Here is a 14,816-nt window from a genome sequence, read left to right as displayed (position 1 = left end):
AAAATATCATATAACATCCCTAATAAAGCAGGAGTACACAAGTAAATTCACATATTGTACTCATTTATTCTATAAATAGAGAGAATCATGATAAGTATAAAAAAACGGCCATCAAACCTTACAAAAGAGTTGGAAATTTACAATATCACAAATTTTAAGAACTATTTTCTCATATAAAAGATTCACAACTAATTTTACAAGATAGCTGTATTAATAATAAGCAACATAACCTTTTAAATGGGAAAAAAAATCTACCTTCATACCACACAAATCTTACATATTTAAATATCTGCAATAATAATAAGAAACATAACCTTTTATATGAAAAAAAGTTCACTTTCAAACCACAAATCTTACAAATTTATATGTTGACACCTGAAGCTTTACATTTTGACTAGTACATAACACTCAAGTCTTTAAATCTCATTAAAAACACTTAATATTAACTCATCTACACTAAATTACACATATTTTATGCATGAATAAACATAACAATTTAAATATTCCACATATAAAGTTAAGAATTATTTGGTATCCATGCTCGATAGCCTAGTCTTGCTCTGTGGATAGAAGGTTTTTATCTAGGGATCAACAATCGGCAACCAGACTGGCATAGCCAATCGATAAAATAAAGTTGATCGGGTCAAGTTGCCGAGCCAAAGAGTATTCACGGTCGACCGACAACCCCAATTCAGTGAGGCGAACAAGTAGGTTTTGCCAAATCAAAACAGACTAATCTCAGTCGACCGAGCCATAGGGTAGTCAAATCATAACTTTAACTATGTAAAATATCAAAAATGTCATATAACATCCCTAATAAAACAGTAGACATGTAATTTCACATATTGTACTCATTTATTCTATAAGTAGGGAGAATCATAATAAGTATAAAAAAACTGCCATCAAACCTTACAAAAGAGTTGGTACAATATCACAAATTTTAAGAACTATCTTCTCATATACAAGATTCACAACTAATTTTACAAGATAGCTGTAATAATAATAAGCAACATAACTATTTAAATGGAAAAAAAAATCTACCTTCATACCACACAAATCTTACACATTTATATATCTGCAATAATAATAAGAAACATAACCTTTTAAATGAAAAAAAAGTTCACTTTAAAACCACAAATCTTACAAATTATATGTTGACACCTGAATCTTTACATTTTGACTAGTACATAACACTCAAGTCTTTAAATCTCATTAAAAACACTATTAATATTAACTCATATACAGTAAAATACACATATTTTATGCATGAATAAACATAAAGATTTAAATATTCCATATATAAATACATAAGAATTATTTGGTATCCATGTATGTCCCAAGGCCCAAGTTGAAAGAAAAGTTACAGACTTTAAAATCTAAATGCTGAACAACTAGCAGGTGTAGTGCAAAACAGATTCCTGAAATCGGGCAAGATTGTACAAGAAAAGCATCCATTGAAGCTCAATCTAAGAAATAACAAAGGCATGCTAATTTTTATCCGTATTCAAACAATTTTAAAGTAAAAGACTCGATGCAGCCAACAAGTCGATAGCCCCTCAAGCTTCCAGCCCTTAAGTTTATGCCAAAATAATTGGCAATTACCTTGTTTTGATAATTTGTGACTCACTGGAACTTTGACATCCCCGTCAGCATCAAGTGAAGCACTTCTCAATTTTCAAGACAGAAAATGTGAAGCCATGCCAAAACTTTACTAAGAGATTTGTGTCAAAATTGAAAAGAAAAATATAACAAAAAAAGTTGTACTGATATATACAATACAAGCCATGCCAAAACTTTACTTCATTCACATGTAAGTGTTTGCACCATCTCCTGAATGGTAGTGGTAATCAAAACACTAATTTCTCCAATACATAGATCGAACCAAACCATTAAACTTATAACTGTATGTTTTGCAGCAAATCAAAGCTGCCTGTTCCAAACTTAACTATTTTACCGAGGGAGATGCAAGCAGAAGGTGAATCCATGGTGTCTACAAAACCATGGAGAGCTGATTCTGTGATGATGTTTGTGGCGGTCTCAAATGACATTGCACAAAAAGGAGAAGTGCTGAACTTACGCATTCCCAACCGATTCAAGGGACGATAGTCGCCATTGTACGTCATCAAATCTGCAATCAACATCAAGTGCCGTACATTTACCTCGATGCCATATGCGTTGAAGATACCCTTCACCTCATTTAAGATGGTTGATCTCACGGCTTCCACACCATATGTCTTCAGCATTGCGTGAATATCATTGGTGACAATCTTATGGATATCAATGTATTCATACAATTCCCATAGTGCTTTGAAGTTCACCCCAGCAGTCTGCAAAAGGAGGGGGTCACCGGTTCGCTTTGGTTCCACCAGCGAGCACAGTTCAATGTTCTTGCATGCCTTCACATATACGCGCTTCGCCGTCTTTTGAGCAAGCTGCAGGAGAACCTATTATGAGAGAATGGTAAAAAAAAGGAGCACTTGTTTACAAATTCCTATATTTTTTTTAAAAGATGAGTTAAACCCAGAAAATAATGACCTCTCAGTTTATTTATTGGATTCAAAAATAAAAAATCTCCTAAACCGTTAGCATTCACAAACTCACAAAGTGACTTGAAAGCATACTCAATCGTAAAGTGAAGAAAAAAAGTTTATTTATGGACCACGTTTCCAATTAGTTTAAATTATCATGTGTTTAAATAAAAATTGCTAGAAGATGAGATACAAGCTAAAAGCCAAAATGGCAATCCCTCAAGAACAGAAGCAGTTCAAAAGTAGTAAAACAAAATAGTCTCTAGAAATTACCTCCCCCAGTAAAACATGAGGTTCATCTTGACTAAACTTGAAATGGATTTCAAATTCTAATCCTTTGGATTCTGCCATAAGTACTCTATCAGTCATTATGCCACATTTTCTTATAGCAGCCTTCCCTTTGACTTCTGACCTCATTTCCTTCTTTCCGGCTGGTGTTGATTCGAATGTAGACGGGACTTGCGATACTTCTTGACCTCCTAATACATAATCTTCTTTATTGCCATCAATATCAGATTCAATCGCAGATCCAGAGTACATGCCATCATATTCTTCGTTTAAAGCAGAAATTTCATTTTCAACATTATCATCATAGTCAATTTCATCATTGGTTTGCCTCTTCCTCTTCTCAGCATCTGCACCCAAGTCCTCTGCATTCACAATAACATCTTCATCGACATCACCATCATTGTTAGAATCATCATCATCATTATTTTCATCAGCATCATGAACGCTGTCAACATTATCGTCAGCATCATTTTGATTCACCATTGTTACCTGACCTCCAGATTCATCTAAGTCTCCATCATCTGATTCAACATACTTCTTGAATGAGCTAGTCCTGATGTTCTTAATCTTAGATGACAAGGCCAAGTGCTTTGTTATATCTTCCTCTATCTCTTTAATAAAAAATTTTGTGAAGGTCTCCATGCAATCTGACAAAGTAATACCGGAATGTGGAGGATAAAGATCGGGAGAGTAAAGTTTGAATGTTAACTTGTATATGGAGTACACCTGTTTTCCAATAATAAAGAATGGCACAGTGGAGACCTCAATACTCTCTATAACATCTGCTAAGCTGATTCTCCCTAGTTTCGCAGCAACGAATTCAGCATCCTCCCTGTACAAAAAAATAGTTATATTCATGCGTGGGCCAAAAAGAAATGGAAATCCCAAGCACAAAGACTACAAAATAAAGATAAAGACGCTAAAACAATGTGATTTCCATCTTGAATGATATGTTATTTATTAGAAACATAACACAAAGCTCGCATGATGTCTTCAACCGCATAATTTACCTGGATCGAAAGTCAAACAGGGGGCAGGTCATGACAGGAGTTTTGATGTCAGCCTTTGCATGCATCAGTATTTCAGTCAAACGAGGTAGACCAAGTGTAACATTTAATTCTCCACGTCCAGCAAAATGAAAAGTGTTGAGCCTGAAAGAAGGAAATGAGTCATGTAAAAAATCTTTTGAAAAAAAAACCAAGATGATAAAAACCAGAGAATAAATAAACTTACGTCATCTGTGTTGAAGGTTCCCCCACTGATTGAGCAGCAAGCACACCAACTGCTTCACCAGGTTCAACAAGGCTTGATAGGTACTTCAGTTTCACTAACTTCATCAGGTCCTTCCTCTTAGCCTGCTTAAAATAGCAGGTTGGACTTTTAGATATTCGACTAAAAAAGTGTGCAGCCTTTTCCTTGAGTTTATTGGTTAATTCTTTCAAGTAACCATTTGACTTTGATAAATAAGCGCATTCAAGTTGACCACTCATCTTTTCAAGAACAACTTTTTTATTCTGCAATTACAAGTAAACTAAGCATTATATTTCTTACAACTAAGGTATCTATAGAAGAGACCCAAGATTGCTATCATCACCATCATAAGAATTTCAAATTCATCAAGGAAACTACTCTTTTGGACGTCAACTCCATCTTCACCATATGTAAATTGAACGATGGACCCGTCTGCATCACGTACTGTATGATCATAACTAACTGTCAAACATTCAAGGTTCTTCACCAAGCATCGCTGGAGATATCCACTGCGGGACGTTTTGACAGCTGTATCCACCAATCTAGACATCATAAAGAAGAATCACAAAGATTTGAATAGGAAAACAAACACATTAGTTTATCTAGCATGAAGATTTGAATAATCCAAATAAAAAATTGAAATCAAGCTGAAGAAAAGATGAAAAACAAAAAGCATACCCTTCACGCCCAGCCATGCAATGGAAGTAGTACTCTTGAGGGCGCAAACCAGTTAAAAATCGATCACTAATAAAACCTCCAGCTCGAGATGAAATATCCCATGGAGGAAAGCACGGCAATGTTTTCCCAGAAGCCATACGTGGAACACGTTTTCCTTCTAGTTCTTGCTGGCCTAACAATGATGAAATTTGTGTCATATTAACCTAAAATAACAAATGCATGCAGTTAGTATAGAGAGCAGATATTGTAATAATACAAAGATAAAAGTAGAAAAAAATTTACAGCGCATAACATGACATTTCTGAATAAATGCTACGATGTAGAAACACACACTTAAGCACAACGGCTTTACAAAAAAGACCAAAGATATCCTCATGCAAATAAGGCAAACGAGTCAGCAAATCTTGGATTTGGCTATTGCAATTTAAAAAGTAAAGCAATAAAAATGATAGTATAAATTACTTCAAAAATCTCATTCAGATGAACATATAGGCAACCTAAATTAATGAGCATGGAATTAGAAAAAACAACAATATCAGAAGAAATGCAGTATTATTGGGTTATCTTTTGCTTTCATTTTACTAGTACAAGCAAACATTTGGAGCTGAAACACTACTAAAATACCAAGATGAATTGTTAACCTCATAAAAAGGGAGTATTGGGACGTCTATGTCAAGCTTCCTGTGATAGAAGCAAACACCAAGAGGTTCATTAAGCCTGAATGTTTCTAATGAGAAGAAATGTCTTCTTGATAAAGACGGTTGTTAACCTCCACACCTGCTCAACATTCTGACATAGTTCAATGCAGCAAAAATGGCAAAGAATAGCAAACAATGATCACCATCCCACAGATCGGGATCCAGATGAACCTTATAAATTGAAATCATCCAAGGGTTGCATATTTTGTGAAATGGATTACATCTGTGAGGTGAGTTTGAAACATCTAATTTGCCTAATGAAAGGGGTCCACATTATCTAGCATTTTGCGAGAGAAAATGTGAAAAATGTTTATAGTGCTTTCGTCTACAAATATTGCATATGAAGTTTGTATTGCGTTCTTATTCAAAGGAGACTAAGGCGAGGAAAACACAACAAAGCATCAAGACATAATTTTTTCGGAATACTATGGTAAATGCGCTCAAAGTCTGTTACCCTTTATTGAAGATCATTAGAGTGATCGAAGTACTAAAAAAATTCAATGACACACACAATATGCAATTACAATTAATAATTATTTGTTTGGTTGTATGTGTGTCATTGAATTTTTTTTTTCCTTCGATCAATCTAACGACCTTCAATAAAGGGCAACAAATTGGCAAATGCGCTCAAAGTTTGTTGCAGTTTATTGAAGGTCGTTAGATTGATCGAAGGAAACAAAGAAAGAATTCAATGACAGACACAAACTACATAAACAAACAAATAATTATTATTTGTAACTGCGCAAATGAAAAAGCTGGATGGATCGTGATAATCTTACAGATTTAGTTTACATAAAATACAATAAAACTTTAATTTGAAGATACAACCATCAAGGCATCATGAACCCTATTTCTCTAACTGGTACAGCTAAATGCTAAGGAGTTGCTAACACCAAAAAAAAAAAAATAAGAGGATGAAACGCACAAAGCTATTGAGTTAATTATGAGGAATATCTGATATGGAGTACTATTAAAAATGCCACTAATATTGATGAACAAAGCTGCAACATTCAAGATTGATCCAAGGAAAAAAGAAGAAATCTTCAACAGTCTCAATATTGTCGCAACTAAAAATGAAGATGAATAAAAATTACGATTTAGGAGAAAATTATGATATTAATAAAAGAAGCAAGACTTTTCTAACCTATAATGGTGATAATGATTCTTTAAATGACTATTTTAACTTTTAAGAAAACATTAGACTTATAAATATAATATTTTGAATTTTAAGTGAATGACTTGTTAGCACTTAGCATTATTTTGGTATTTATATAATCATGATCGTTTATCTTTCAATATAATATTCTTTCATGTTTATCTGTATTTTATTCATAATTTTTAATAGTTTGTTTCATATTTAAAATAACATGTGCCATATGCTACAGGCTATGGCACCACCATGATTTTTGCAATATGGATATTAGTCATAAACAAGTAAATATCATAAATAATAGCAAATCCAATAACTATTAACTAACTTTCATCGTAAAGCATGTAATTCATTTAATTTCAAGTAAAGATGTCATGTATCTCGAACACCAAATCATGTAAGCAAATGGAGGCTATCAAATATAGGAGCATCAACCTTGATCCTATTAGTTGTATTATGAAGCCTGTCAATGGAATGATCGTGCTCAAATAGTAGGTGCTCCAATATGGGTTCTAATATGTAGTCTACAATTTAGTGAATGGAATCAGGTCAGGAATGTTGTCTCAAGCATGAGGTTGAAACATTAAAATAGGCCTCTTGGTCTAGATTGAATAAATGCATTATATAGGTTAGTCCAAATCTTTAAATCTCTAGTGAAGCATTTTATTATTTGTTCAAGTATCAGGTGAAAGATTTTGTGGAATAGCAATTAGTCTACTAATGGATACCATATTAGCACTTATTTGTCTTAACAAAGTTTTCATCCTTCAATAAAAACAAAAGAAATCATCATTTATCTCAAATAACAACATTAATCTCTAGCTTATTAATGCTTCATCCAAGTTCATGTTCAGAAGCTACGACTCTAGTACTATTATCAATTAGGCAAATGATGATATACTTCTTAAATTGATTACTATGGACAAAATCGGCATCCAATTTATTTTAGCTTGTTATGAAGTGTCAAAATTGCAAACAATAATGTTATAGTTTATAAAAACAACTTAACAAGATGAACAAACGATATGAAAAAAAAATTCTAGTTAAACCAACAATTAGCATATATTGTTAAAAAAAGAAAAAAAAGAATGAGTGTTCTTTTATTATAAAATTTACATTCCATCATTACTTAGTGAGATAAAGGCCTGTCGTTGTTGCCTAAATTCGCATTATGTGATATTAAGTATGCAGCAAAATGCAATTCAAGTCATATATTAAGTGGCAAAAAAGTTTTCATGGAACGCTCTATTCACTCACTAGTAAACCTCACTGAGTAATTTTAAAAGCTATAACTAAGGCTTCATTTGAAAATAAGACTGGACTCCGTTCAATTGCAGGGAATCACAAAAAAATTCTTCGAGCCTATTAGACAATTCTCCTTCTCCGTGAGATGTGTCGACTGCAAAGGTATTTCCTCCCCATTTTAGAACGTGAGATCTCCACCGCTTTGGCAATGGGGCCTATCGGCCGGAATTTTTGTAAATAATTTAAATTTAAATTTTTATATATAACTAATTTTGATTTTAAAAATAGTTTTTTTAATTTTGAAAATATGACCAAATATATCTCATATATAATAACCGAACCCAACACTACAAATGATACATCATCTTGAAAGGTAAGGATATCACTTGATAATGAGCTTGATTATATAAACTAAATAATTCATGACGTCCGTCCAATACGCGAAACCTTTTATATATGACAAACAATTTCCCATACCTAATATTAAGATTAGATAAGGTTTTTTTTCCTGAGTACTTAGTTTTCTATAGAGGCAAACTCTTATAGTTAATTACATTTTATATGTCCGGAATCACTTAAAAAAAACTTTCAATTAAAATCAGTGGTTCGTCTTCAAGATTTTTAAGGTTTAGGTTTCCAAGATTGGACATAAGAAAGCCAAAAAGGAATGACTCAAAATAGGAAAAGTTATTTTACGAGTCCAAATGAATGAAAAAGTAGAGGATGTCATGGATTTCAAGGCAGGTCTCAATGACTTCCTAACTATCCTATTGTTTGGCTTTATATTTTAGAAGTGAAGTTATTTAATATTTAATTCTGTTGATTTTATTTTTTAGGGCTTACACTCGCACGATACCTGATCGTACGAATAGCCTAAAAAGATAGGAGAATTTATACCGTACCGAACGACAATCTCAGAATCATTAAATAGTTATGACTTACATTGCACAACATAGCCATGCAAAAGCCTAAAAGATAATGTGAGGATTTATGTCGCACTAGGCGGACCACCTAGAAGTCCTATGAATTTGTTATTGTTCAAACTAAGGAAAAGTGTAGTTGATGTAGACCTTGTTTGCTTTCTCGAAGAAGCTCTTCTGTACATTCTATGTCCAACTGAAGTTGATCCACTTCTTTTTGTGTCTTGAGCGTCGCCCTTCGTTTACTTGCTTCCTCGTTCCGCTTCTTGGAAAGGCTGCTTCGGGACTCTTAACGTGGCGCTTCAAGTTTAAGGTTTATGTTGTATGTATAAGCGCAGTTGTTCGGTCACGACCTGTCGTAGTGTACCTCCTAGGCAAGTGTCTGTTGACCTCATTTTTAGTGAGGTCTTAGTCTCCTACTCTTAGAACCTAGGATCTAGCTCTAAGAGTTCTTATTGACCATCCTAGCGGACTAGCAATGGAGCCCACCTCCCGTAGAACTTCAAATCACTTCTTGACTCATTTTTGTGAAGAACTCGCATGAGTGGTTCCAAGCACTCAACTTCTAGTTGCAAGGGCTAAGGACAAACATGTAGAGAGCCCGAAAATGAGTTCCTATAGGATCAAACAGCCTTAGGTGAGCCCTTTGTGACTCGATTACTTGCGAACGCCGAAATAAATTCACGCCCTCACGGCACTACACACGACTTTGACTTGAATCGACTCACCCGTCGGCGAACTCGTTCGGACGACCCCGGATGATGAAATGGAGCGGACAGACGCGTTCGGAACATCAACTTTAGCTAGGAAGGACACCCATATTGCCAAGGTTACGCGCGCGCACAGTTTGCACGGAAATCAATGCATTTTTCTCCTTTAGCGGGATGCGGGCCCGGACTCAACCCAGGTTCGACTCGGGTTTGATTCAGGCTAGATACGGGCTAAGTACGGGCTAATTGACTCAGCTTATATGATTTTGAATTTCAAAATTTAAATTTCAAATTTATCATTTAATCCCCGTCAAGCTTTTCCATTTAGGCTGGCTGCCTTAAAGGAAACAAATTAAGTCCCCGCCAATCGCCAATCGCTTCTAAGTAACGGCTCTCAAGCCCGCTCCTTTCATTTATTCGATCCCGCTCTCCCTCTGCGCTCGACAGACCCCCGCTTGCCTTCTCCCCCTCTCTACACTGCGCCTCTTCCTTCTCTGGCCCGATTCCTTTCTTCGGCACTAGAGTCCCCCGCTCGACTCCCGATCTCCCGCACCGAAGTCACAGACCCCGCCTCCTCTCTTCCTTGAATCGCTCATTCCCCGCTCGACCCCGCTCGTTTGCTCCTCCCTCTCGCGCGCGACAAAAACAGACGCTCGATCCAGTGAGCTCTTCCACGACGCAGAAGAAGCCTCGCTCACCTCCTCTCCTTCCTGCGCCGAAAAACCCCGCTCCGAAGCTCCTCTGCGAACAGGAAGACTCGCCTGCTCCTCCCCCTACGACTCCCTCTACGACCCGAAGCCCTGCTTCTCTCTCGCTCGACATCCTATCCCCCTCTACAGAAACTTTTATTCGCCTCTCTTATCCTCCGTTCTCGATTCTTAAACCATTGCCGTCCCAATTGAACTTTCGAAGAATCGTGGTTGTCGGTAGCAAGAAAGCACTGGGGAGACAGTGGTGAACAGAGTCGAAATTCCTGCACCTCTCCCTTTCTATTCAGCTTCTATTCAGCCACTGTTCTTGCCTTAAGCAAGTTGTTGGGTATTTGGAAGGGCGCTTTACTTCACTACACTTGGGATTGGTCAGAAAGCTGTTTTTTTTTTTTGGTATGTGGTGGATTTCAATGATTATTTTTTTCAATATTGTCCTCTTTGTGTTTTTTTTTTTACCATACCATTCAATTAAGGATACTAACAAATATGAATGACTGGCTTAGGGAAAAGTCCTTGATGCGCAGAATGAAGATTTTTGCATGATAGTTGTTAAGTTAAATTTTCATATTTTCAAAAATAGATCTTTGCAAAGTTGGCTTATGCCACTATTAACTTGCTTCAAAATTATCTTATGTTTGAGATATGTGTTGTTGGAAACCTTTTGAGCTCCCTATCTGCAGTCAACATGTTAATTGCTGCTCATCCCTTTTTCTAAATTTTATTTTAAACTGCTGTTGGGAGGCTTTTTAATTACTGTTTGAAGGCTTTCAAAGTGTTGTTTTGTTTGAGACATGTTAAAGTACCATTTTGGAGCTTTAAAAAAATGTTGTTTTGGAGACATTAAAAAAAATTGTTTCAAGGCTGTTTTATTCGCTGTTTTATTCGCTGTTTCGGATTCGCTGTTTCGGAGTCATTGCGGGTGTCGATTTGGGTCATTTAAGTGATGAATTGGGGGCGGTTTAGGGACTGATTTATGACTGTCTTAAGCATCATTTTGGGCTTGATTTCGGAGAATTTACACATTATCTTGGACTAGATTTCTAGCTAATTTTGGGACATTTAAGATTAATGCTTTGAGCTTACATGAGAGCCGTTTGTGAATTTTAAAATTACTGTTTAAGGGCTGATTTTGAGATCTTTGTCTATTTTTTTGGGGCTGATTTTGAGAGTTTTGCCTACTATTTTGGAGGCATTAAACCCACGATCTGCGGGGTTGTTTTAATCGATGTTTTGAGGCATTTTGGTGGGCTAATTTTGAGGCAATCTACACATTATTTTGGCGAGATTCATGTAGCCTTTAAGTGCTGATTTACATGCAGTTTAGAATTGGTTTTACGAACCCCTTTTTGCCCACTATTTTGGGTTTCAATTGATTGTTATTTAAACGTTTTTAGGTTGATCCACTCGTTGTTTTTCCCCTTGATTTTACTAGTTTTGGAAGTGGGTCTGCCTCATCTTTCTTTTGTTTTACGTTTTTTTAAATGGTTAAGTCATAAATCACCTTAAACATAAGTTAAAGAGTAGGTTTCCTAGAGTTTTAGGAGCACACACCTTAGGTGAGAATCCATCCACCTAGTCCTCAGTGTAGACCTCTTAGACTTTAGGTGTACATCCTAGGTGAGAGCTCATCCGCCTAGTCTTCATTGTAGACCTCTTAGACTTTAGGTGTACACCCTAGGCAAGAGCCCATCCACCTAATCCTCAGTGTAGGCTTTTTAGAGCTTAAGTGTACACCTTAGGTGAGAACCCATCCACCTAGTCTTCAGTGTAAGCTTCCTAGGCTTTCTAGGTAGGCTTTCTAGAGCTTAAGTGTACACCCTAGGTGAGAGCCCATCCACCTAATTCTCAGCATATGCTTCATAGATTTCATAAGCACACCCTAAGTGAGAGTCCATCCACCTAATTCTCAACATACTCAAGAGATTTGTTAAAGTTTAGCAATTTGTTGGGTGTCCTATTTATAAGATAGATGGGTGAGCGTTCATTTCAACCCATAAATGTTTGGGCATACTATTAGTAAATAGAATTGACAATGCCACTTCGAGGAAATATCAAGACACTAGACACCAGGATGCACCAAGACGTACTTCATGCTTCCTTAATTAAATCAATAGTGAAATTCCCTCAATGACTTAACCTACAATAAAACCCAGTGCATCGGGATTTGAGCTTGAATATTACACTCCAATCCTCCTGCAATTGGGGAAATTTCTTAACGTCACATATGGATCATCGGACTAGGATAAGTCTAGGGTCTAGGTGGCGAGGGCGATGACGACATTGCTTATGTGTGCTTAAACGAGGGATACGAGGTTAGATTATTAGAATAATATCTCCTACCTCAAGGATCTTCAATAAGGGAGAGGAAAGGACCTATGATACTATTCGCCGATTTTTTGTGGGATCGTTGCCCCCGACACTCTTAGGTTGTCAGTAGTTCTAGCACGATTAGAGTGACTAGTCTGTGGACTGTACGACTTTACAAAATATTTATAAAAATAAAAATTTTTTTTGCATGATTAAAAGAATTCTGCATAAAAAAGTCTTAAATAATAACTTTTGCATGAAAATCTTTCTATGAAAATTTATAAAAATCCATGGTCAGTCATTTAGATTGAGGTTAAGAACTACCTTCTGTAAATTGTCGAGTTGGCAACTCTAACTCAAGGTCGGGAAGCACACAGCCCAGCTCTGAGCCCCCACTTTTAACAATGTCTGATACCCAGTCCTGAACTGTCACATGTGGTTACAGGTTTCTTTTGCTTGTGAGTTCTACTACTCGTTTTTATGACTTTCATGTTGGGTTTTCTTGTCTTGTTTAATTTTCTTGCAAACTTATTTAAATCTGCTGCAAATCATATTATGCTCATAACATTAATAATGCAACAGTAGCAGATGCCCAGGTACGCTTTTACAGTTTATCTACAACATTTTACTTTACTGCATTTTACATTTCAAGTACATTTTATTTACCTGCGATTTGCTTATTCTGCATGCAAATTCAAAACTAAAACAAAACAAAACCAAATATTGACACCAAAACTGTAAAACATAAATTACCAATCTCAAACACTTAGTCACTGGAGCTGTCACGACGACAGGAGCTTGGAGCCAACTTTGTGGGCAGCACGACGAGGAATTCAGACCGAGCTCTTCAGCATTATCCTTTCCTAGTATCCTTTCCTAGTATAATAACAACCCATATGACTTCGAGGTAGCTCGTATAGCGCGACGTAAATCCCGTAGTTCGTCTAACACGACATAGATCCTCACACCCTCTTTAGGCTCATGTACAACCATGTTGTGTGGCGTAAGTCCTAACTCGCCTTATGAAACCCTCTTATTTTTGCGAGCTATTTGCATAATCGAATATTATGCATATATGTAAATCCCAAATAATAAAATTGGCAGGATTGAACAATTGAATAACATCGTCTCCAAAAATGTAGCCACATTGTAGGATTGTCTGGGAAGTCACTTACATTTACCTCGATCAGTGACATCCCCTATCTTCTCATTCTTTTGGACTCCTGAAAATAACTGTTCCTATTTGAGCCACTCCCACTTGTTTTTTTTTCACATCCTACCTTGAAAACATGAACCTTAAATTCTTGAAGACTAGAACCACTGATCATTATCGAGAGTTTTCTCAAATGACTCTCGTCACTTGGGATGTAATTAACTATAGGGGTTTGCCTTTATAGGGAACTTGGAACCCAGTTAAAATAAACACTATTTAATCTTTGTATTAAATAGGGGAACTTGTCGATCATACATAAAAGGTTCGCAGACCAAACGGATGTTACAAATCTCTTAGTTTGCAGGATTGGGTCTATCGCCGAGATCTACACTTATCTTTCGGGAGGGTGTAGTATTCGCGGTATCGGGCACAATTATGCAAACTATTGGACAAATGAGATCCATTTGGTCTCATTTTTTGAAAATTAAAACATATTACTTTCAAAACCCAAACTATATATCTGTTATATTAAATTAAATTTCCAAAATTATTTTCTTATACCATATTTTCAAATAATCTATCGAAAAAGTTGACCGACAGTGTCCTACTGTTTTCTATCTTAGGGACCCTGCAGGTTTTGTAAGTAAATACATAAATAGTAAAATAATAAAAGCGCAGTAAAGAAAAACAGTATAAAAAAGAGTAAAGAAAAGCAGTAGGATGTGCACTGAAGAAAGGTAGTAAATTATAGCAAATTTAAAATGAACTTGCGTAACTGACATATCTGTTGTTGTTGTGTCGGCGCTTAAAAGAAAGGGGGAAGAGTTTGAATGTTTAAATGTTTGGGGGTTGCCCGTAAGAAGCTGTCGGTCGCCGGAATCGAAATCTCGTTGCCCGCTTCGAAAGGACTTTTTAATTTACATATATATATATATATAATTTAAAAAAAATATGAAATCAAACTAACCTCATATTTTCCATAGTTTAAATGAAAGAGCGCTCAACCTCAAATCCTGTATCTACCCCGAGGGATAAACACAAGACTTGAGGGTGAGGCTCGATCAAATAAACTAAGAAAGATATGACATCCGTTTGGGTCTGCGAAACCGTTTTATTTGCCGACAAGTTCCCCTATTTAATACAAATAATTAAATAGGGTTTATTTTAAGCTGGGTTCG

At 36.0% G+C, this 14,816-nt stretch overlaps 1 pseudogene; it reads right to left on the bottom strand.

The window, feature by feature from the left end:
- Positions 1–1,488: 1,488 nt before the first annotated feature.
- Positions 1,489–14,816, bottom strand: part of LOC110038004 — a 52,532-nt pseudogene continuing 39,204 nt past the window's right edge.

Source organism: Phalaenopsis equestris, unplaced genomic scaffold, assembly GCF_001263595.1.
Source record: "Phalaenopsis equestris unplaced genomic scaffold, ASM126359v1 Scaffold228953, whole genome shotgun sequence".
Classification (NCBI taxonomy): Eukaryota; Viridiplantae; Streptophyta; class Magnoliopsida; order Asparagales; family Orchidaceae; genus Phalaenopsis; species Phalaenopsis equestris.
Note: the sequence above shows the minus strand (reverse complement) of the source record. Positions and strands in the feature narration are given on the sequence as shown.